Genomic DNA, 22,597 nt, shown 5'->3' on the forward strand with positions numbered 1-22,597 from the left:
GCTGTTAAGTCCATCCACTGAGCTGCTTTCTAAAATTTCAGGTGTTGTAGGGGTACCTGATTGGCTCAGTTGGTTAGGCGGCTAGCTCAGGTCATGATCTCAGGGTTTTGGGATGGAGCCCTGCATCAGGCTCTGCACTCAGTGGGAAGTCTGCTTAAGGATTCTCTCTCTCAGTATCTGTCTCTCCTCCTGATCATTCTCTCTTTCTAAAATAAATAAATAAAAATCTTAAAAAATAATTCCTGCTCTTGTATTTTTCTGTTCTAAAATTCTCATTTGGTTCTTCTTTATATCTCTTTCTTCTCTCTCTCTCTTTTGTAAGCTGAGACTTTGTATTTTTTGTTTCATACATGTTCATAACAGCTTGTCAAAGCCCTTTCATGATGGCTAGTTTAAATCTTTATCCAATAAGTCTTACACCTCTTTCATCTTGATTTTGGCATCTATTGATTGTTTTTTTCATTCAAGTTGAGAGCTTCTTGGTTCTTGATATGATGAATAATTTTTGCTTGAAAGAGGACAGTTTGGATATTATAAGACTGGATCTTATTTAAACCTTTTGTTTTAGCTGGCTCCCAGTGATACTACTTTGGCAGGGGAAGGATGAGGGGTGGGTGTGTTGCTAAGGTATTGACATTTAAGAATTGACATCCAGTTTCTCTACTAGGCTTCGTTTGACACAGATGGAGAGGGAGCAAGGGACGGCTCCTCATTGTTCCTGGGTGGGCTGAGAGTTTCTGTCTGCCCTATTAGGCCTCTACTGTTAACCATTTTGACTGAGAAAGATAGGAATGTCTCTTATCACATATTAGTCCTCCCATAGCCTTGCTGATATCACAGAGGGCAGTCCCATTACTGTGGTGAAAGTCTTGACTCTTTACTAGGCCTCTGACACCATTTCAGAAAGAAGGATGGAGTGGAAGTCTGGGATACCCACTTGGTCTCCACTAAAACTCTGAGGTAGGTGACTCTTGACTGGCTCAATGCAGATGGAAGTCCTGGCTCTCTACTCAGTCTTCTCTGACATCACCCTATAGGGTAGTGTGTGGTGTATGTGCTGGTGCAAGCTTTGGTATGCTTCATTTAGCCTGGTAAGGGCAAAAGTTTAGTTTCTTCACTTGTCGTTTGGTGGCATGGACATAAATGGGGCCTCGGTTTTCTCTGTGGTATTTAGATGCAGTAATATGGTTGATGTCTAAAAATTTTCTGTTCTGATAGGTTTCCCTTTTCTTGGTCCTTTGGCTAGAGAGAGAATGCTCTTGGGTTTTTTTCATTGTTGTTGTTTTGTTTTGTTGTAGTGTTTGTTTTGTTTTTTATCTGTACCTTTGGCATTCTTCAGGTGTCAACATCTTCAGCTCTAAGTCTGGGATACAAGAGGTAAAGAGAAAACAATCTCATCACCTTGTCTTTTTTTTGGGTTCCAAGGTCCTCATCTAGTCTGTCTTCTTCCCATCTTTCAGAGTCTTCTATTTTATTTTAATATATGTAATATTCAAAGGTTTTAGTTGTACTTGGTAGGGGGAATGTGTGTATATACTCTATCATCTCCATCTTTACAGGAGATGTTTGAGGTTTTTTTTTTTTTTTTTTTAAGAAAGGAAACTTTCCTCCCTCAGTAGTCTCATCAGTAGACTAAGCCAGGGTGCCTCGGCTTAACCCTTTGATTGAATGCCCGACATTGCCATGGCTCCTTTCTAATACTATTAGCAAGCATTTCCTTAATATAATATGATTTTAAATATACCAAATATATCTAAATGCTGATTAATGTGTGTGACCAGGGTGTCTTGAATTCTTTAACTTTTCTGGGCTTTTTCTTAGTATCCCAGAGGCCAGATTGGACTGACCTGGAAGATGGCAAGATATTCTCGGCCTTCTGGGACACTTAGGAGCATTTAAAGTCTACTGGGGCCTAGCTTGTGCATATCTCAACTAAAATTAAACTATAATTGTAGGGCTTTGTTCTAGAGAATTCTAATCAACCTTGAAACTAATGAAACATTAAAAAAATTCTACATTGAAGCTCTCTTCACAAATGAGAGTTGTGTTTTTTTTTCCATGTGAAGCTTATACCTATACCTCCTTGGGATCTTAAGCATCATATTTTGCATGAGAAAATTTCATGGGGTTGAAGAGATATTACAATAATAATCTGGTTATAATCTTATTTGTATTTTTCTACTCCTTATTTCTATAGTATGATGGCTAGGGATTCTTGACTGCTTTTCTTTTTCCCTTTCATTTTATATTTTCATTTTACTAAGATTACATTTATGTACCTTTGAGCAAAAATATTTGAGCCACATGACTGAGCTAATGTTACATTTAGAAGTTATTTTATTAGGCTGAATTTTAATTTTATTCCATTTGTCCTCATTAAACAACTGTTTGCCCCCTCAGGCATTTTAGAGCTAACTTTCTGACTTTATATTGGTTCCCAGGCTGTAAAAGTTAAAGCTTATTTGAATTTTTTGCCTAGGACTGTTTTAAAAATACTCTCATAAAAAATAAACTTGAGAAATTCTAAATGTTTTTTGTGTATATACCTACTTTGGTAGCATAATATTTGTTTTATACCCAAAGGATTGTGCCCATAAATGATAATAGTAGTATCTGAGTAAATAATTTTCTCTAAAAGAGATGGTTGTGTGTGTGTGTGTATCCCTAAAAAGGATATGTGTATATATACATTTATATGCATAAACATATAGATATAGATATCTATCTATATATAGTTGGCTGTGAAACAACATCGGTTTGAACTGCGTAGTTTTAGGCAATTTTTTTTTTTTTGATAAATATAGTACTGCAAATGTATTTTCTCTTCCTTATGATTTTCGTAATAATACTTTTTTCCCTAGCTTACTTTATTGTAAGAATACAGTATACACAAATCTACAAAATATGTATATGTTAATCAACTGTTTAGGTTAATGCTATAGCTTAGTAGTTAGGCTCTTAGTAGTTAAATTTTGGGTGAGTCGAAAATTATATGCAGATTTTCCTACTGTGGGACAGATTGGTGCCTAACCCTCACATTGTTCAAAGGCCACCTGTATATATTTATGTATATATAGTGTATATTTATATATAGTATATAAATTTACATTATAGATTCTGCCTAGGACTACATGAAGCCAATGTGTCCTTGTTGTGTTCAAACTCCAACCTTAACTGCTCTTCTTTCCATCCCTGCCCCCCACCCTTCCTCTGTCACTTCCATTCCCTCTTCCCCTTCTGTAATACTTGACTGGAGGAACTGGAAGGAACAGGAATGGGGACAAAGAACTGGAGAGGAGATGATAGGGGCCATTGTTATAATATTTTCTTGGGGGTCTGTTCCACCACGCTGGAGTTGTATTTCTCCTCTGCTCCCTTTTACTCTTCTCTGGGAGGCATGGAAAAGGAAATCCAGACACATGGTCTTTGCTAACTTGAAATTCTATTGTTACAAATTCTGATTGTATAGATCATTCAAACTCCGTGGACTTCTTGTTAAGGGATTTAACATTGCTTTAAAGTAAGAGCTTTAAATTGACCTTGCTCTTTGAGATCATTTTCTAGATTTAAGTCTGTAATTTATCTTTTATTTTTTCTGTTTTTTTTTTAATCATCTTTGTATCTTAACTGCTTTATAATTTCCTTTACCAGGCTTCTTCCTCTCTCCAGCTTTTTTTCATCTGAAAGTATTGTGGCAGATATCAAGTTCAGAACTATATATGTAGCTGGAAAGAGATTTTTCAATAGCAAAGGAAAATAATTTCCTTTTAGTTGTTCAAGCTAATCAGAATTCTTTGTTTTCTTTATTAGTGTCATTTTCATGATATGTTAATTTGAATTATTGGTTTTGTACATTTTCTTTACTCATCCTCATTGGAAAGGCAATTTCAATCAGTGGGACAGCAATTTCATTAACTATATCCACAAATATCAAAACTCTCCCTTCCAATAAAATCAAATACTTGCCAAAGAAAAAAACCATTATGTGATCATGAATTTCATACTGTCTTATAACTTGTCTTCAATTTGATATAGTTCCTGGTTGCTACTGAATTTTATCTTGGAAAATTCTACTCATTAAGAAAATTTTCATAGTGTAATAAAAAAGATTTCTCAGCCATGTGATCAAGAAAAGGAAAGAATGGAAAATAACCTTATTGAATATCTGTGTGTCAGACATGCACTCAAAGTTATATAGGTGTGAACTCTTAAACATAAGGTCAGTATTGAAGAATGTAAGAAGCTGAATAATTGCTTAATTGTTCTTAAATGCTTAAAATACAGTATTGCCTAAGGATGAAGAATACCTCAATCAATATTTAGAGTTTCTATTGATTGAACACCTTAAGCATTTTAAAAATATTTATTTATTGATTTGAGACAGAGAGGGAGAGACAGAGAGAGAGAGAGAGAGAGACAGTGTGTGTCTGTGTGTATATAGGGGGAGAGGGAGAGAGAGAGAGAGAGCCAGAGAGAGAGAGAGAGAATCACAAGCAGAGTCCTCTCTGAACACAGAGCCCATCATGGGGCTCACAATCTCAGGATCCTGATCATGACCTGAGGTGAAATCAAGAGTTGGCTGCTTAAATAACTGGGCCAGCTAGGGGCTCCGAGCCCCTTAAACATTTTGAACCCTGTCATAGGCAATAATATAACGATAATGTGATAATGGTAAAAATGTTGTGAATTTCATGGACAAGTAGCCTGATTTAATGGAAAGAAGACTCCTCATAGCTTTTTTCTATTATAATTATGTGACCTTGGGATCATCTTGAACAAGTTGTAAACTTCTACTGATCATCTACAAAATGGGGAAGCAGTAGAATGTAGTTTAACAGTGAAGTTATACTTTAGGTGCTTTCTTCCCTACATTACAAAGATCATAGCCAAAATTCTTCAAATTTACTATTATTGCCACCAAATAATCTGGTTTATGCCTCTCTTTTAAGTAAAAGAGGGAGAATTTGGCTATTTGATAACTTATTGGAACTGTCCTAATATAGTTCATATATGGAACAAAAGACTGCATGAACAAAAATGGCAGTAAGAAAGAACTATGCTTCTATTTTCATATGCAGGGGACACTCCTTTATTAAGTTTTAGGAAAAAGAGCTGAGTATGTTACTCAACGTGGGTTCAAGTCCTAGCTATGCCACACATAGATATCATTTAACCTCACAATTTCCTTGCCTGGAAATAATGTGGTATTAATACCTGCCCTGCCTAATTCATGGTAACAGCGGTAAGATTAGTTGACATTTGATATTTCTTCTTTTAATTCACATTGGACAAGATCACTTGGAGGTATAAGAATCCATGGGTTACTCTTCTATGTGAAACAATGCTTCTGATTGCTTGTAGTTTTTAAGATTGCATTTATCAGCTACACAGTTTTGAAAATTTACTGTATCCTTCAGAACACCCCACTTACCATGTTACTTCTAACTCTAGGCTCAAGTTCTTTTTCTTAAACAAGTACAATGTGCATAAAAAATGTGAGAATATTTACAGGCTGTTCCAGAATGATATTTTGATGCATAGTACTAGAAAAATGAGACTGATTTGGTTGGGACTAACAAAGTTTCATGTTTTCCCCCTTATTCACAAATGTTAATGATGGTTTCAAAAAATGTCAGTTTTCCAAGATAAAAATGGACAGTTTAATGTCATCTTGTTCCAATCCTTGTTTTTGAACATTTCAGTATTTGTTACACTGAAGTGTCTGTCAGTAAATAATATTCACTCATGCTTCTTGCTTTTTCTTTTTAATGTTTTGAAAAATTTGACTCTGATGGAAAAATACTGATTAACTATTCCAAAACTATTTTGATCATATTCCAAGGCCCAAGTGGTGCATGAATAAGTTTTTTAAGTTTTATATTTTAAAAATAATTGGATCATTCTAATCCTAGGTGCCCATATCCCATGTGTTAGCTGGCACAGAACTAAGTAAATAACCCTTTTTTGTATTTGCATTTTAATTTCCCTTTAACGGTTTTGCAATCTATGTTTTCATACAGAGAATATGTCTGCATTATAAATAGATGTCACTTGAGCTGTCATTTCAAAGATCTATGATAAGAATCTGAAAGTCTAGAGACAATGTTTAATGTGGCAAATTTATTTAGAGTTTTTGAAACATTTTTTAACTGTGCACCTTAAGATGAAAGATTATATGGCCCCCTAATTGATACCACAACTTACGGTGTAGTGCTTATTAATATGAATTACATAAATGCATGAATTTGATTTATAGTTCACAAGATAGTTTTAAACAAAATTATACATACAGGGACGCCTGGGTGGCTCAGTGGTTGAGCATCTGCCTTTGGCTCAGGTGATGATCCTGGGGTCCTGAGATCAAGTTCCACTTTGGGCTCCCTGCAGGAAGCCTGCTTCTTCTCTGCCTCTCTCTCTTGTCTCTCATGAATAAATAAATAAAATCTTTTAAAAAATTATACATACATCATAAAACTGGATAGTTAACACCCTCCCGTTTGATTATGAGTATACATACATACATACGTTTCATCAACACATTCTATCAATACAGATATAGTTCTCCCAAATACACATCATTCTTCTAATAAAAGTTAAAGACATTTAAAAAAATTCAAAAGATACATCATATAAATGAAGTAAGCCTCTGGGGTGGTTATTTATCATAAATGCTTGAATTAACTGTGACTATGGTGAGTTTTTCCTGAGTTATGTTTTCAGTGAATTATATCTTTTTATGAGTTTTTTTTTAAAATGATATTACATTGTTGCTGTTCCTTGCTGAAGTATACTTTGCAGTGGGAAATATTTTAAACTAAATACTTCCCATCTGGCCCTGCCAGAGTGAATGTTTCCCTCCCAGTCTTGACTTGCAGTGGAAGCTGATGTGAGAATATGTCATGGTTGTTTTGACAGTCTGGTCATCCTAATCCAGGGATCCGATCCCTATGGTTTGTCAATTATCCTGCTAACCCTACAGCGAGAGCAACACTCAAGGCACTGAACTGTCAACCAATAACCAAGAAATAATGTCAGGAGCCAGAGAGGCAAGAATGAGAGAGGGATGCTTTTGACAACAGAAGTCTGTATCATTCAACATTTATTTTATTTGTGGGGGCTCGTAACAAATTAATTACGGGAATCATATGATGAAATGTCATACATTGCTTTGGACATTCTTTAGTGTCTAAATTTAAAAAGCAAGATTTGACTGCTTGTATAAGGTTTCCTAACATAGGATTCTGGAACATAACTCTATGTTGAAAATGGCTAGATCACCTGAACTTATTTGTTAGTGATTTTTTTTTTTTTTTTACCTGCCTCATGTTGACTTTAAGGTCTTTAGGGGAAAAAAATGTACCTGGGGACTATGTGTGTGATTGTGGAAATAATTTTGAAAGTTATTAGGAATCCCATTAAGGTGGAGATGAACATAAATATAAGGGGTGAAATTGTGCCTATGTATGACAAAAAATGCATTCAAAACCAAGAATTTCAAAAGGAAACTTATTTTTGAACAATTCATGATCATTAACAGTTTAAAAAAGAAGAAATAAAAGGGACTTTTAAGTGACAATGGTATCTGTCTTAAAATGAGAACATGATAATGAAGATTTAAATCTGCAACTGCTCTTGAATAGGGCCCACTGGAACTCTCCAGTGACATAAGGTAAAATCTACCTGGGTTTTTATTCTTCTCTAGTTTCCAATTTGTGTCCTATGTATCAATTCAAATATCTGCTGTATGTATAAACTGAATGGTAGACCATGAACAACGAGCATGAGCCTGGGATTGATCTTCAAATAAATGCTTGATTGCTATATCCAAACGAAACTTTTTATCTGCATATATTTCCTTGGGAAAATATTGAATGATTCAAAGTTCCCACTTTGAAAAGTGCAAAAAGTTTCAAATTTAAACACATTTTGTGAAATTCTAATAAATAGTTACACTGGCTCTTGGAATCGATTTAATGAATACAAAACATATTTTTCCTGCTTTGAGAAATAATAAAGTAGCATAGATGAATGCTTATTATTGGCAGTACCCCCCAAATAAGAAGGAAAAATATAAACATAATGCAGACATTCATATGTATAATGCATGTATTATATGTATAATGTATGTATTATATACATATAGAATGTAAACTACTTCTTAAAAATGAGTTTATTTATTTATTTGAGAGAGAGAGAGAGAGCACAAACAGGGGAGAGGGGCAAAGGGAGAGATCGAAAAGCAGACTCTGATGAGCAGGGAGCCTGACACACAGCTTGATTCCAGAATGCTGGATTCATGACCTGAGCAGAAGGAAGATCCTTAACCAAAGAAACTACCCAGGTGTCCCTATAAACTACTTAGAATATATATATATATATATATATATATATATATAGAGAGAGAGAGAGAGAGAGAGAGAGAGAGAGAGATCAGAAAAAATATATCACATTATATAGATATAGATATGTAATGCTTGTACTCAACTTCTTTGTCCCATTTAATGAATATGTTCCCATGTTATAGCAAATTCTCTGAATATATATTTTTGACCCTGTTATATTTTAATATATGAATATAGTATAATTCCTAAGTAATATGCCAATGTTGGATGTAATATTAGTTAAATTTGAAAGGATGTACAATGACTGCTAGAGATATCTTTTTTTTTTTTTTTAAGATTTGATTTATTTATTTGACAGAGAGAGAAGCACAAGCAGGAGAGAAGAGGCAGAGGGAGAGGAAGAAGCGGGTTCCCTAGTCTGGGATCATGACCTGAACCAAAGGCAGACACTTAACCAACTGAGCCACCCAGGCACCTGCAAGAGATAACTCCTATTTCTGATTTAGTTTAGATCTATTTTTAATTTTCATTTTAGGATGGATTTGCTTCAGGTAAATTATAAGTCAGAGGATATTTAATAGTTTTGATCATGTGAGAGGACTTTGAATCTCATTTAAAGTTAATGATTAACTTTTTTTAAAGATTTATTTATTTATTTATTTATTTATTTATTTATTTATTTATGATAGACAGAGAGAGAGAGAGAGAGAGAGGCAGAGATACAGGAGGAGGGAGAAGCAGGCTCCATGCCGGGAGCCCAACGTGGGACTCGATCTTGGGACTCCAGGATCGCGCCCTGGGCCAAAGGCAGGCGCCAAACCGCCAAGCCACCCAGGGATCCCCTAATGATTAACTCTTAAAAAAAGAAAGAAAAGAGGTATCTGGCTGGCTTGGTTGGTTGAGTGTGCAACTTTTGATCGTGGATTTGTGAGTCTGAGCCCCACACTGGATGTAGAGATTACTTAAAAATAAAATCTTAAAAAAAATAAGTCAAGTGATTAGCACTAGACATTTCCCTATCTACTTAATATATTGTTAATTGTTTCGTTTTAGGCTATTCGAGGTATAGCAGACTTGTAGTAATTAGTCATTAGGTGTTCTAAGAGATAGAAACATGTCATGGCTGAAGAATAGCACTGGGGTCATTAGGTGAAATACTTATGTTTTAATCTAGGTGTTAATTTCCCAGTGCTAGTGGCTTACTCCAAAATTAGTAGGGTGGATGGCAGATTTTCTACTTCTGTGGGTTTAGGTTCCACACTCACTTCATGCCAACTGTATTCTCAGACAGATTATTTAACCTCTTTGCTTTAATTTCTCCTTCCATAAAATGAAGGTGATATTATTGTCCACATCTTTGAGTTGTGGAGAGGATTAAATTAGGTAATGTGCATAATCTACTTCATGCAGTGCCCGGCACATAGAGAGCCTCCAATGAATGTTAACTCCTGCTATTATAGGAGGAATATAGTCATTACCAAAGAAAAATGTATTCAGATTTAACAAGCATTGCATTTTTTTTATAATAAATTTATTTTTAATGGTGTTCAATTTGCCAACATACAGAATAACACCCAGTGCTCATCTCGTCAAGTGTCCCCCTCAGTGCCTGTCACCCATTCACCCCCACCCCCCTCCCTCCTCCCCTTCCACCACCCCTAGTTCGTTTCCCAGAGTTAGGAGTCTTTATGTTCTGTCTCCCTTTCTGATATTTCCCACACACTTCTTCTCCCTTCCCTTATATTCCCTTTCACTATTATTTATATTCTCCAAATGAATGAGAACATATAATGTTTGTCCTTCTCCGATTGACTTCTTCAAGCATTGCATTTCTTGTGTGGAAGTCAGGAATAGCAAATATTTTCATTACATACATAATCCCTGGTTACAAAAGCTTTTATTTGTGGCAATAGGAACTTTTAAGAAAGGTACAAAGCAATATAATAACAATTACTCTTGCTTGCTGGGAACATCAGAGAGGAAAGATCCTAGTGTCTGGTTGGGTTATGTGTTATGTGCCTTATTAGCTCAACATGTGAGGATTCTGTGTCTGTATTATGTGAAGAAGCCCAGAACTGCTTAAACTTTAATGAATCATTTGGTTATCTTACTAAACAGCAGATTCTGTAAATCTGGGGTGCACCCTGTTAAGTCTGGGGTGAGTCCTGTATTTCTGGTAGATCTCAGGTGGTACTGATTGTCTAATGGCTCCATTGAGTAACAAAGATTTAGAATAAAAAATAAAGTTAGTGAAGTTTAATAGCAAGTTTTAATTTTTTAAAAGATTTTATTATTTATTTGTTTATTTGTTTGTTTATTTATTTATTTATTTATGTATTTATTTATGTATGTATTTAAGAGAGAATGAGAGAGGGAGAGCATGTGAGCAGGGAGAGGAGCAAAACGTGAGGGAGAGAGAATCCTATGGGGCTCAATACCAGGACCCTGAGATCATGACTTGAGCTGAAACCAAGTCAGTCGCTTAACTGATTGAGCCACCCAGGTGTTCTGTGAGTTTTTAAATTTTAAAATAATATTTTTTTCCTCTTTAGCTTTTTGGTTTGGGCATTTAGTATATTTGCATATTAGGAATTTGAGTTTCTTCAGTCTTGCAAAAGTGAAAAGTCAACACTGTATTTTTCTTTTTAGAGAGAAGGGGGAGGGGCAGAAGTAAAGGGAGAGAGAGAGAATCTTAAGCAGGCTCCACACCAAGTGCAGAGCCCGATGTGGGGCTTGATCTCACGACCCTGAGATCATGACCTGAGCCAAAATCAAGAGTGGGACACTTAACTAACCGAGCCACCCAGACACCCTAAGAAGTCAAGACATTTATATAAAATTAATATTCTCAAACAGTTGGCAGGTGGGAGAAGACTAGGATTAAAACAAACGAACAAACAAACAAACAACAAAAAACGAACCTCTCCATCCACTAATCTTTGGTTGTCTGCCAATTTGACATGAATATTTGTAGCCAAGTTGTGGATTTTCTCATCTCTGGCTGCTCTCAATGTCACGGTCACCAGAGAATGGTGTGAGTTTTTTCAGCTGGCCTCTACCATGGCACAGAAGCAGAAACCAAATTCTATCAGTATTGTTTACTGATGACCCTGGTGAGGACACACACATTCCTCATATCATAATCTGTGCTCTGATTGCTTTTTGTCCATAATCCTCACCTAATTATTACCGAGTAGGGTGTGCAGCCAGGGGGCTATAAAATACTGGGTAACTTATCCTAATCTTCTTAGAACATCCATTTTACTCAAAGACCTGGAAAATTCTAATTAACACAAATATGGATCATTTATACCATAGAATTTGTATGCATTAAAAAACAGTAGGAGAGATTATGGTAGGCCACCTCTGTCTATGTTCCTATACCCCAGGGGCGGTGTTTCACATTATTTTGCCATTAAGACTAATTTCAAGGAGAAAATACGAATGCTATAGGAAGTGGAAAGAACAAGAGAAGAAACCCAGGGAGGCATCATGATAAGAAAATTGATATAAGTCAAAATACTCAGTTTCTAATCCTTGCCCTGCCATTCACATCCTTGGCAAAGCTTTATCTCTGTGGGCCTCATCAGTTTTCTCATTTGAAAAATGAAACAGTTAGACTGATTTTGCAGTCCCTCTAAACTCTGGCTGTCTATGATTTTATGATTGAATTATTCTTTTTCTACTGAGAATTTTACCCTAACTCATAGGCGGCCAGTTGACTATTTTGTATGGTAGAGCCTTCCCCAGCCCTGGCTCCTGTGGCAGTCTCCATCTGTGACCAGGACTGCCAGTCATTCTGTGATTATTTTTACTGTTCTGCAGAGTCAAAGGCCTACCCTAGAGATGGAGTTTCATTTGAAATACAGTTGAGTGCACATGATGCTAAAAAATGTGTTGCCCCTCATGCAATGGGGTAAGTCTCTAAGAGAATTTGCCCCCTAAATTTAGGGTATCAATGAGACAATGTAAACCACCACAACAGCTACTTGACAATTTGTCACTCAACTTCAGCAAAACTATAGAGGAACAGCACAATGAATTAATGAAGAGCAACAAATCCCCATGACAACATGTTAGTTCATTAAAATTTTATCAGCATTCTTCCTAAGGAAAGTGTGCCTTCTGTTCTATGTTGAGTTTCTTCAACATTGTTTTACAGCCAATTCACAGCATTCTGGTGCTTCAAAATTAGTTCCTGTGGAGAGTGAGATACAGATAGACTCTATATTGTGTCACACATGGGTCTCCTGGGTGTCACGATGAAATATTGCTTGCATTTTTGTGTATCTTATGGCTTAAACATTAACAAGCATTTCCCTACTGCCTTTTTTGAGAGTAGGTTAATTAGCTGAAAATCTATCTCTGTGTTAATTTTTAGCAAATATATTAAATCGCATTTCATAAGTATCTTTCTAATATTCAACAAAAAAAAAAGGCATCAAATTGGGAGGGGGACGGTTGGCAGAATGTTTTTGCCTGCTGCCATAGTGGCATTTTCCCTCTGGCTTTGGAATACACAGAGTAACACATAAGCTTCGATAATTTCCTTGGATTCCTTTTCTCTCCTTGAATTTTTTTTTAACTCCTTGAAATTTTTGTTTTGTATAATCCAGATGCCAGTGATCTGGGTGTTCCCAAATCTTCCAGCATAATAGGGATATACTTCCTTTTTATTATTTAAGAAAAGTCTCATAACCTCATTGTATGAACAATAGGAAGTGCAACACAATTACCAATATTTTCTAGAGTTTTTGAGAGGATTTCATTATTTCTATTTAATTTCTGCTATGGGTTCTACCGAATTCTTGACTTTACTCACATCTATCCTTTTATAAAAGTATCTAAATGGACATATATATATATATATATATATATATATATATATATGGAAGTCAGTCCTTTTTACTCTATTGACAACAAACTGAGGATTACAGAAATTTAGCACCCTCTTTATTTACCTCTACAAATTGAATATTGTGTATTGTTGAAGAACATGGATTTAGACCATTCATCCATATATACCCATGGCCATCATGAGATCTATTTTTTTTTTTTTTTGGCACAGAAATTGAAGGAATGAGAAGGAATGATTTTTTCACTTGTCACTAAGTGTGTTTATAATGGACTTAATTATGAATTTGTAAATCTGTGTAACCTTTGTAAACCTGTGTAAAGTTTAGCAAAGTGTATCAAATAGAATGACACATTTCCCTTGACTCACATTTTTTAACATACACTAGAAATAAACACACTTATGCCAAAATTTATATAAAAATATTTCTGACAATATTGCTTATAACAAGAAAAACAGAGTTAATCTAAATATCTGATAAGGTTGATTAATATGATTTGTTACATCCCTAAATTGAATACTAATCAGTCATTTAAAATAATGAGGTAAATCATGATTTTCTGACATAGTGGATTATTTACAATATGTTAGGAAATTATAGGGAAGTATAACATGATATATGTTTGTCCCAGAATGTGTGTGTGTATATATAAATATACACACGTGAAATGAGGTCTATAAGAAGACACCAGAAAATATCACTACATTGTGGGATTTAAGGTGACTTGATATTTTTTCTTTGTGCTTATTTTCTATTTTTCTGTCATGGTCATGTTATATTTAGTAATGTCTTAAAAAAGAAAAAAAGCTTTTAATCATAAGCTTTAGAAAAAATTTCAAGAATTACTTTTATAGATAACTAAATGCATCAGAATCTAATTATTTGCATTATGTATAGTAGGATTTCTTAACAGCCTCACTATAGACGTTTTAGGTCAAATAATTCATTGTCATGGGAGCTGTCCTATGTATTGTGGGATATTTACTAGCATCCCTGGCCTTTACCTCCCTGATGCAAGTGCAATCTCATTATGACAACCAAAAATGTCTCCAGAGATTGTCAAATGTCTCCTGAGTAGGAAGAGGGGCAAAATAACCCCTGTTGAGAACTACTGATTTACAGGTATTGATTGATTGATTTATACCATATACCATGATTCTTTTTTTCTTTTAAAAGACTTTATTTATTCATTTATTCGTGACACACAGAGAGAGGCAGAGACATAGGCAGAAGGAAAATCAGGCTCCCTGCGGGGAGCCTGATGTGGGACTTGATCCCAGAACGTCGGGATCATGACCTGAACCACAGGCAGCCGCTCAACTACTGAGCTGCCGAGGCATCCCTGTACAGTGATTCTTAATTCGTATATAGAACAATTATCTTCTCTCACACTTTTTTAAAAAGATTTATTTATTTATTTATTTATTTATTTATTTATTTATTTATTCATGAGAGACACAGAAAGCGAGGCAGAGACACAGGCTCCCTGCGGGGAGCTTGATGCGGGACTAGATCTTGGAACTCTGGGATCACAACCTGAACCGAAGGCAGACGCTCAACCCCTGAGCCACCCAGGTGTCCCTTCTCTCTTATGTTCATTCCTCTAGTAATATTATCTCGTTTCATTCTTTCATCTTGAAGGAAAAGTTGTATTTGCCTTTTTCCAGAGAAAGCCTGAATGTAGACTGAACTAGAGTAATTGACAAAGTGTAGCTGGCTTACACCACTGAATCTGAAAGTATTATCTGTTAATGTCACCATGGCTAATTGCTCAAATCAAAGTTATCGAGGGGGACTTGTGCTCCATACTAGTGGGCTGTACATCTTACACTTAGCTTAACAACAAGAAAATGTCCAGCAAAACTTATTCAATCAATCACATATTTGAAAAATATTTATTCTAAATATAGATACATTTTTATTTCCAATAATTAGTCTGACTGTGGAAAATGTATGATTCTTATGATCATTAGACAGGGCTTTGAGTTCTGAGCCTGCCACTTTCCTGTTAACATGACCCTGGACAAGTCTTCTAATGTCTTCAAGCTGAGGTTTTGTTATTTGGAAATAAGGATAATAATATTAACAGCCCCACTTAATTACATGATTATAATAAATAATGAGTGCATTTATAGCTTGAAAGTGCTGTGTAAACTGCCAAGGATTCCATACCCATTGGGAATTCATTTCTCATGGAGATTGTTGGCAGCTGAGGTTGCTATGGCAACTTCCTGTTTTTTTTTTTTTTTAATGTTTCAAAAGCAATGCCTAATATATAAGTGCCATCTATTTACACCTAGAAAGTAAATAGGGATAATTAAGGAATTTAACTTGTTTAACTGGTGTTTTTCTGAATGTCTCTGTTCCCTTTGTCAAGATTTCAGTACTCATAGTAGAAATTAAATAAATCTCAGATGCTGGTAGATAGATATGGAATATAAAACTAAAACAGATAGGAAAGTAAGAGAAAGTAAAATAAAGGTGAATTCTTAAAAGAAAATAACATCACAGAAATTAGGAAACACATGTTTGAGCTCATTTCAAGAATTACCAGTGTGAGATTTCCTCTGATAGTTGTTTTCCCTGCTTTATTCAACCCTGTTAAAATGAATCAGCCAATGGGGCTTCTGCTTATCCCCCAGGAGCCTCTGCTACACTGTAGTATAACTAAACATTAGAATATCTTTTTCTGATTAGCTGTCTCACAGCTTCTCTCCAAAACATCCCCTGTGGATTTTGGAAAATTATTGCAAGCTAGCATCTGAACAAGAATGGAAGATATGCCAACTCCTTTGCCTGATAACTACTATGCCTGCTAAGTTCAAGATTGTACATTGACAACTTTCAGAAAGCAAAAATAAAATGGGTTTAAAAACATGTACCAACCAACTACTTGCTTTGAATTTCATTTGTTCTTACTTTTCAGGTCTTCAAAGTTAAGATATAAGATCAGACCTAGATATGATGCCCAAATGGAAGATGATAATAAATACTTGAATGAGATGTGGGGTATGTACATGTGTGCATGTGTGTGTGTGTGTGTGTGTGTATTAAACAATGCTTGGAAAAGGACAAGTAATGTTATAGTTCCGACATGACAAATTTGTGCAAAAGAATATTAGTTTGCTGCCCACTGTGTGCAAAGATGATGCAAGAAGTCCTCTGATTAGCAAGAAAAATATTTTCAGATTAGTTTCCAAGGATGGGGAGTAGATTCCGAGATTAATTTCTTTCCTTCAGTTTTGTTTGTTCTTCATGGATGGTAGCACACATTTGAAAAATGATTGCTTTATGTACTCTTAGATCAAGGAGCAGCTTAAAGAGAGTTAATAGCCACACACTTACACAGACCTGGAAGATAATTAATATGATTAACTGAGATGAGAGAAATGGCATGACAATACTCAATTTGGGGAAATGGCTGAATCCATTTTTGATAGCTGTGATATTGGCAGAATGTGTACATACCTATCTAGTCATTCAGCAAGCAGTTGGAATTGACAATGTCATGACCAGGAGAGAAATACATGGGAAAAATAGATGTGAATATGACTGCTTATGCTAATTGGAAGTTTCAAGAGTGAGTGAGATGACCAAGGTCTAAAAAGCAAGCATATGAAATTGTCAAACTTGTCACTACTGTCATTTATTATTATTGTTTTTTACATTTATTGTGTTTTTCAGACCAGACCTTAAGCTCTATCACGGAATTTCCAGAAGTCTTGTTTACTATTGTATTCTAGAGCCTACCATCATACCTGGGACATGGCATTCCTGAAAGAAGGCACAACAGCAGAGATTATTCATAAGTTAATACAGAAGTTAACTTGTGTTTTTTCATTGTCGTTACTGATTTTAAGTGGAGCAATCTTATCAACAGAAGAATTTAAAGGTCATTTTGCCTCTCCCATCAGATAGGCTTTTATATTCTTTATTTATTTATTTATTTATTTTTTTAATATTTTATTTATTTATGACAGATACAGAGAGAGAGAGAGAGGCAGAGACACAGGCAGAGGGAGAAGCAGGCTCCATGCACCGGGAGCCCGATGTGGGATTTGATCCCGGGTCTCCAGGATCACGCCCTGGGCCAAAGGCAGGCGCCAAACCGCTGCGCCACCCAGGGATCCCTTTATATTCTTTATTTGCAGATTTGTGAGTGTCATGGGGTCAGGAAGAAGAAATTATGTCTCTTCATTTCAGGCTAGATGGAGACTGTCATTAAAACACTCTCCTTATTTTGTATGAAAGGTATGTGCCTCACAGGCAATTATAAGGTAGGACTTCTTTAGAAGAAAAGGGCTTGGTGCTTTGGTGCTTCTGTGTAGGGTTCATCTAGATTCAGAAGGAGTCTCTCTAGACCTGAAAGGGACTGTGAAGGGTCCGCTACAGTGAGGTCTGGGTGACTGGATTGATTTGTCAGGGCAAGATAACCAATGTTAATGTCGATACTGCTTTCTAAGTTAAATGGTCATTTTGACAAGGCAGAGGAATGGAACCAGTAGCAGATATGGCCTCTCCTCTTTCTGAGAAACTGATAGCTTAATTCCCAGCCCCTTGGAGCTAAGTGGGGCCATTTGATCGTGTTCCTGGTGATTGGAATGTGGGAGGAACTACTGTGTGCTTCTGCCAGACCACGCTGGACTGCTGAACCTTCTGGCAGCATCCTTTATACTTTTTCTTCCCTGATGGTGGACCAGATTCAAAGGATCTGTTAGGAAGCTGGGATCTCACAAATGTCAAAGACACAGAGTGATGATTGCATCGAAAAGAGTTCTGTTCCTACCAAACTGCATGGATCCATGACATGATCAAGACATCATCCTTACACTACTAAAAGCAATAGTAAGTGGGATGTCTGGGTGACTCTGTCTGTTAAGAAACGACTCTTGATTTCAGCTCATATCATGATCTCAGGGTCTTTTGATGGAGCCCCAAGTAGGATTCTGCCCTGGGCATGGAGCTTGTCTAAGATTCTCTCCCCCTCTCCCTCTCCCTCTCTCCCTCTCCACAAGACCTCCCACCCCCTTCCTGCCCCCCCCACACTCATACTCTCTCTCCCCTCTAAATAGATAGATAGATAGATAGATAGATAGATAGATAGATAGATATGATAGATAGATAGATGATAGATAGATAGATAGATAGATAGATAGATAGATAGATAGACTAGTAAGTTGAATGGTCAGCATGGGAGTGGGGTTAGTGCCCAGTGTGTCTCAAGTCATTATAAGAGGGAAGAAGGATCAGAACCGAAATAGGAAATGTGATGATGAAAGCAAGTAGTTGAGTGATATGAGGAAGGGGCCATAAGCCAAGGAGCATAGATGACTTCCAAAAACTGAAAAAGACAAGGAAACAGATTTCCCACTGAAGGTGCTAAAGAAATATGATCCTGCCAACTGAGGATCCCACACTGATTTAGACTTCTGACTTCTAGGACCAAGAAAGAATAAATTTTGTGTTGTTTTAAACCACTAAGTTGTAATAATCATTTACGACAACAATAAGAAATGAATATATGGTATCTATTTGCTTATAGCTGATTCAGGTGGGACTGAATGTAGAATTTTTTTTTCAGTTCCTGATTAGAGCTCCAGATGTTCATTCTTTCATAAATCTTATAATGAAATACCTATGATTTCAGTGTAAGTGCATTTAAAGTGAAGTATAAACTTGTGATGCAGCTGGATCACAGAAACTATATGGAGTTATATAATGTCCCCTGTCACTTGTTGTTGGTGTCTCATCCACATGCAATTCCATAGGATTTTCTTTGATCTAGTCTTTCTTTCCAAAGCATTCAACTTCTTATAAAAATAACACCTACCTTTCTTTTTCCTTGTATTTCATTAGTATATTCAGTATTTAATAGCATTTTTATGTTTTTATTTATTTGAGAGAGAGAGAGAGAGAGAGAGAGAGAGAGAGCATGAGCAGGAAGGGCAAAGGGAGAAAGAGAGAGAATCCCACTACCCTGAGATCAGGACCTGAGCCAAAACCAAGAGTCGGTTGCTTACCTGACTGTACCACACAGGTGCCCCCATATTTAGTAGCATTTTATGATTACAATAAATTTGAGAAGAGGTATTGATGACTTCATAATAATATTGCTAAACTAGACAGATCCATTCAGTGTGTATGGTTTCCAGTTCACTGTGTTTTATTGAAGCATAAAGAGTATTAGTTAATATAGATAATTGGTTAAATACAGATCAATTAAGATAACTCATATCATAGCTCCATTGGCCTGGCATGGCTTACACAATTATCCTTGACATAATCACCCTGACCAAAGGAAGATATTGCAGATAAGGTCAGGATAGTTACCCCAAAGTGTTTCCCTTGAGCTCTTCACCATCCTCCCACTATAAAAGTTGTATAAACCAGGTACTTGAATCTCTATTCTTTATTGTAACTACAGATGGCCACATGGCCCAGTTTTAACTATTAAGATGTAAACAGTCTTTGGAGGGATTTCTGGGAAAGGGCTTTCTCCCTGATAAAAGGTGAGATGAGCATGAAGAGTGTCATTCCACCCTGGCATGTACCCTTCCCTCACTTCTTGCTTATAGATGCAGTCATGGGAGTACAAGGGAAAAGTTAAGAGTCTTAAGGATATCTACCTCACAGGTTGTGATTATGAAGTTGCTGTAATATCCTGGAATTGGTTATTTAGTTATGACTGGTCACTTTCAGTGGTTTTCCTCTAGCTGGAAGATAAATGCTTTGTTACTGATGGAAAACAGAATAAACTGATTGACTGTATGAGGATTATGTTTTCATTCCCAGAGACAGGGTGTATATTGGTTAACAGTCACCGACTGAGGACGGGGAAGAGTCAATTGCCTAAAGGAAAACAATCTCTCTTTATTAAGAGAAAATAGGAAATGGATCTTAGACAAAAGTAACAACAGTCAACCTCACATGGGCATCAAAAACTCTACTTCTCTTATATGGATCCAAAGTGAAAATCCAAGCCTTAGGTGTTGTTTCTAGAGAAAACTGAAGCACTAAATTCAACTATTCTGCTTTCCTAAGCTCTGCTAATATTTCTTTTCCTTTTCCTTCTTTTCCTAAGATGCTAGGTACTTGTAAATTAAAAACCTATGTGGAGTAGGAAGATAAGTTAACTTGAGCTAGAGTCAAATGAAACTGTCAAAAGAGGAATACCAGTCACTTTAAGCTGCTGTCTGAAGTCTGCCTGCCTGTCTCCTTCCTATAGTCTCTGTAAGACAGCTCTTGTTAAAGGCATATGTCATGTCAGTCAAACACCATAGGTGGTATTTGGAGTTTGAGGTATTGACAATAGGTATTTGCTTTTGTCTCACATCATCCCATCTCAAAGGTATGTGGTAGGTACAGATGCCTCTTGAAAGAAAGGGGACACAGATGATGGATGAAAAATTGTCAATGGTAGCCGGTACTATCTATTATTTCCTGACTTACCAAATGGAATATTAGATTTAACAAAAATGTTCTTCTTTATTTGAGCATAAGATAATTTTCATGACTGATTTTATAAAAAGATTTAGTTTTGCAGGTTGGTTGAAAATTGCGTAGTTTGCATACATTTCAATTCAATGAAGGTTACTGAGAATCTACTGACTTACGTGCATAATTTAAGACCTTGTAAAGGGTAACATAAAAATGAGAAGACAAAAATTCCTGCATTGAAGTGACTTATAATAGAGGTACAGGGTGGGGAAGAGGAGGCAAGATAGTTCCATAATTATAAGTCAAGGAAATTAATTAAGCAACAAAGCAGAGGTACAAAATAGTAGGAGTTCTTAATTGATATCTGGGCATAAGGTAAGGGAATCTTCAAGATGAACATGATATTTAATATTATATTTTTGGGGGGCTGTGAAAATGAACTCTATGTTAAGATGGGAACACCTGCATTTTAGGTCTAATCTTTAATAAATTAGAAAAAAAATCTTTATTAATTTTGGGAAAATTAATACTTGAAAAATTTACCTTTATTAACTCAGATTCATCTATAGGATGGACAATGTTTTATTAGTGATTTTATTAGCCTGAAATATTTTTGTTTCTTTTTTATCTATGGAAGTGATTAAATTATTACATGAGATGTATTTAAGTATAAGACTTTAAGTTGAAAAATGAAGGTTGCTGGTGGGGAGGTCGGCAGGGAGATGGGTTAAATCAGTGATGGAGAGCACTTGAGATGAACATTGAGTGTTGTATGTAAGTGATGAATCACAAGATTCTACACCTGAAACTTGCACTGTATGTTAATTAATTGGAATTTAAATAAAAACTTGAAAAAAAAAGACTTTAAGTTGAATACAAAAGGGTAATTGAGTGGTAGGTACTTTTATGATTAATTATGTATAGTAGTATCTATTTTTTAATATGAGTGCCCTTAGAAGATTATATTTATTTCTTTTTGCCCTGCCTCATTTCAAAAATGATTTAGACACTTAACAAAAAGAAAGTGTATCAAAAGAAAGTGTTTTTAAGAGTAAATTTAACTTCTTGATATAAATATGAAATTTAAAAAATTAAAACATTCTAAAAATGCAAGGTATTATGTTATGAAATCTGCAAAAAGCAAGTGAAAAGAAAGAGGTAGTTTTTATTGAACGTATTTTTCACAACTACTGTCCACAGTGTTAAATCAAGATATTTTTGGGTGTTCATTCAGCAGACCTCCATTTTGTATTTCATGATATCAGGAAGGGTGAGGCTGAGGAAACAAGGTGGGGGGAAAGTGTTGGTTTCTTGAGGACAAAATGATCTACCAACAAATAAATAATACATACTGACTGAAGGAATTAATTCGGCACTGAATGCATTTTCAATGTTATACTAGGGAGTGATAAATGGGATAAATTTAAGTGAACTCCTAATTGCTTTGATAATTGGTCAAGACAGTTGGTATCTCTATTTTTTTTAAAGGGTTAGTAGATCTCTTTTGAGAGAACTAATTTTTCTCAAAAGGCAACAATATTTCATTTTTTTTTTCAGTACTCAATTAGAGCAAAGTAAAGCAAAACAAAACCAATAACCTGAAGCTGATTAGCAGACCAGGGAGAAAAGATAAAGCATATAACAATTTTGGAATGTTTTTGAAACTTGTTTTACAAAAAATAGAAAAAAGAGAAGTTGTTTAAGAAATCTGCTTTGAAAACTTCTATTCTCATAATCTCTTTCTTAGCTTATTTTCTTTCCTTTCTCTTGGATATCCTGAATGATTGACATCCTTCAGACACAGATGAGGAGAGAAGGGCTGAATTTAGCTCTGACAGAAATTAAAAAAATACAATAAGGAGGGGTGCCTGTATGATGCAGTCAGTTAAGGGTCTAACCTTTGATTTTGGCTCAGATCCTGATCTCTGGGTCATGAGATCAAGCCAGCATCAGGCTCTGTGG

The 22,597-nt window shown here is 35.7% G+C and overlaps 1 long non-coding RNA gene across 2 annotated transcripts in view; it reads right to left on the minus strand.

The window, feature by feature from the left end:
- The window catches only part of LOC140636317 (uncharacterized), a 118,527-nt gene that overhangs the window by 75,976 nt on the left and 19,954 nt on the right, over positions 1–22,597 (minus strand). For both annotated transcript variants that reach the window (XR_012033593.1, XR_012033594.1), the window contains exon 3: positions 6,291–6,420. This is a non-coding gene — a long non-coding RNA (uncharacterized lncRNA). The remainder of the gene's footprint in view (positions 1–6,290; positions 6,421–22,597) is intronic.

The sequence above is a fragment of the Canis lupus genome, chromosome 7 (genome assembly GCF_048164855.1).
Source record: "Canis lupus baileyi chromosome 7, mCanLup2.hap1, whole genome shotgun sequence".
NCBI lineage: Eukaryota > Metazoa > Chordata > Mammalia > Carnivora > Canidae > Canis > Canis lupus.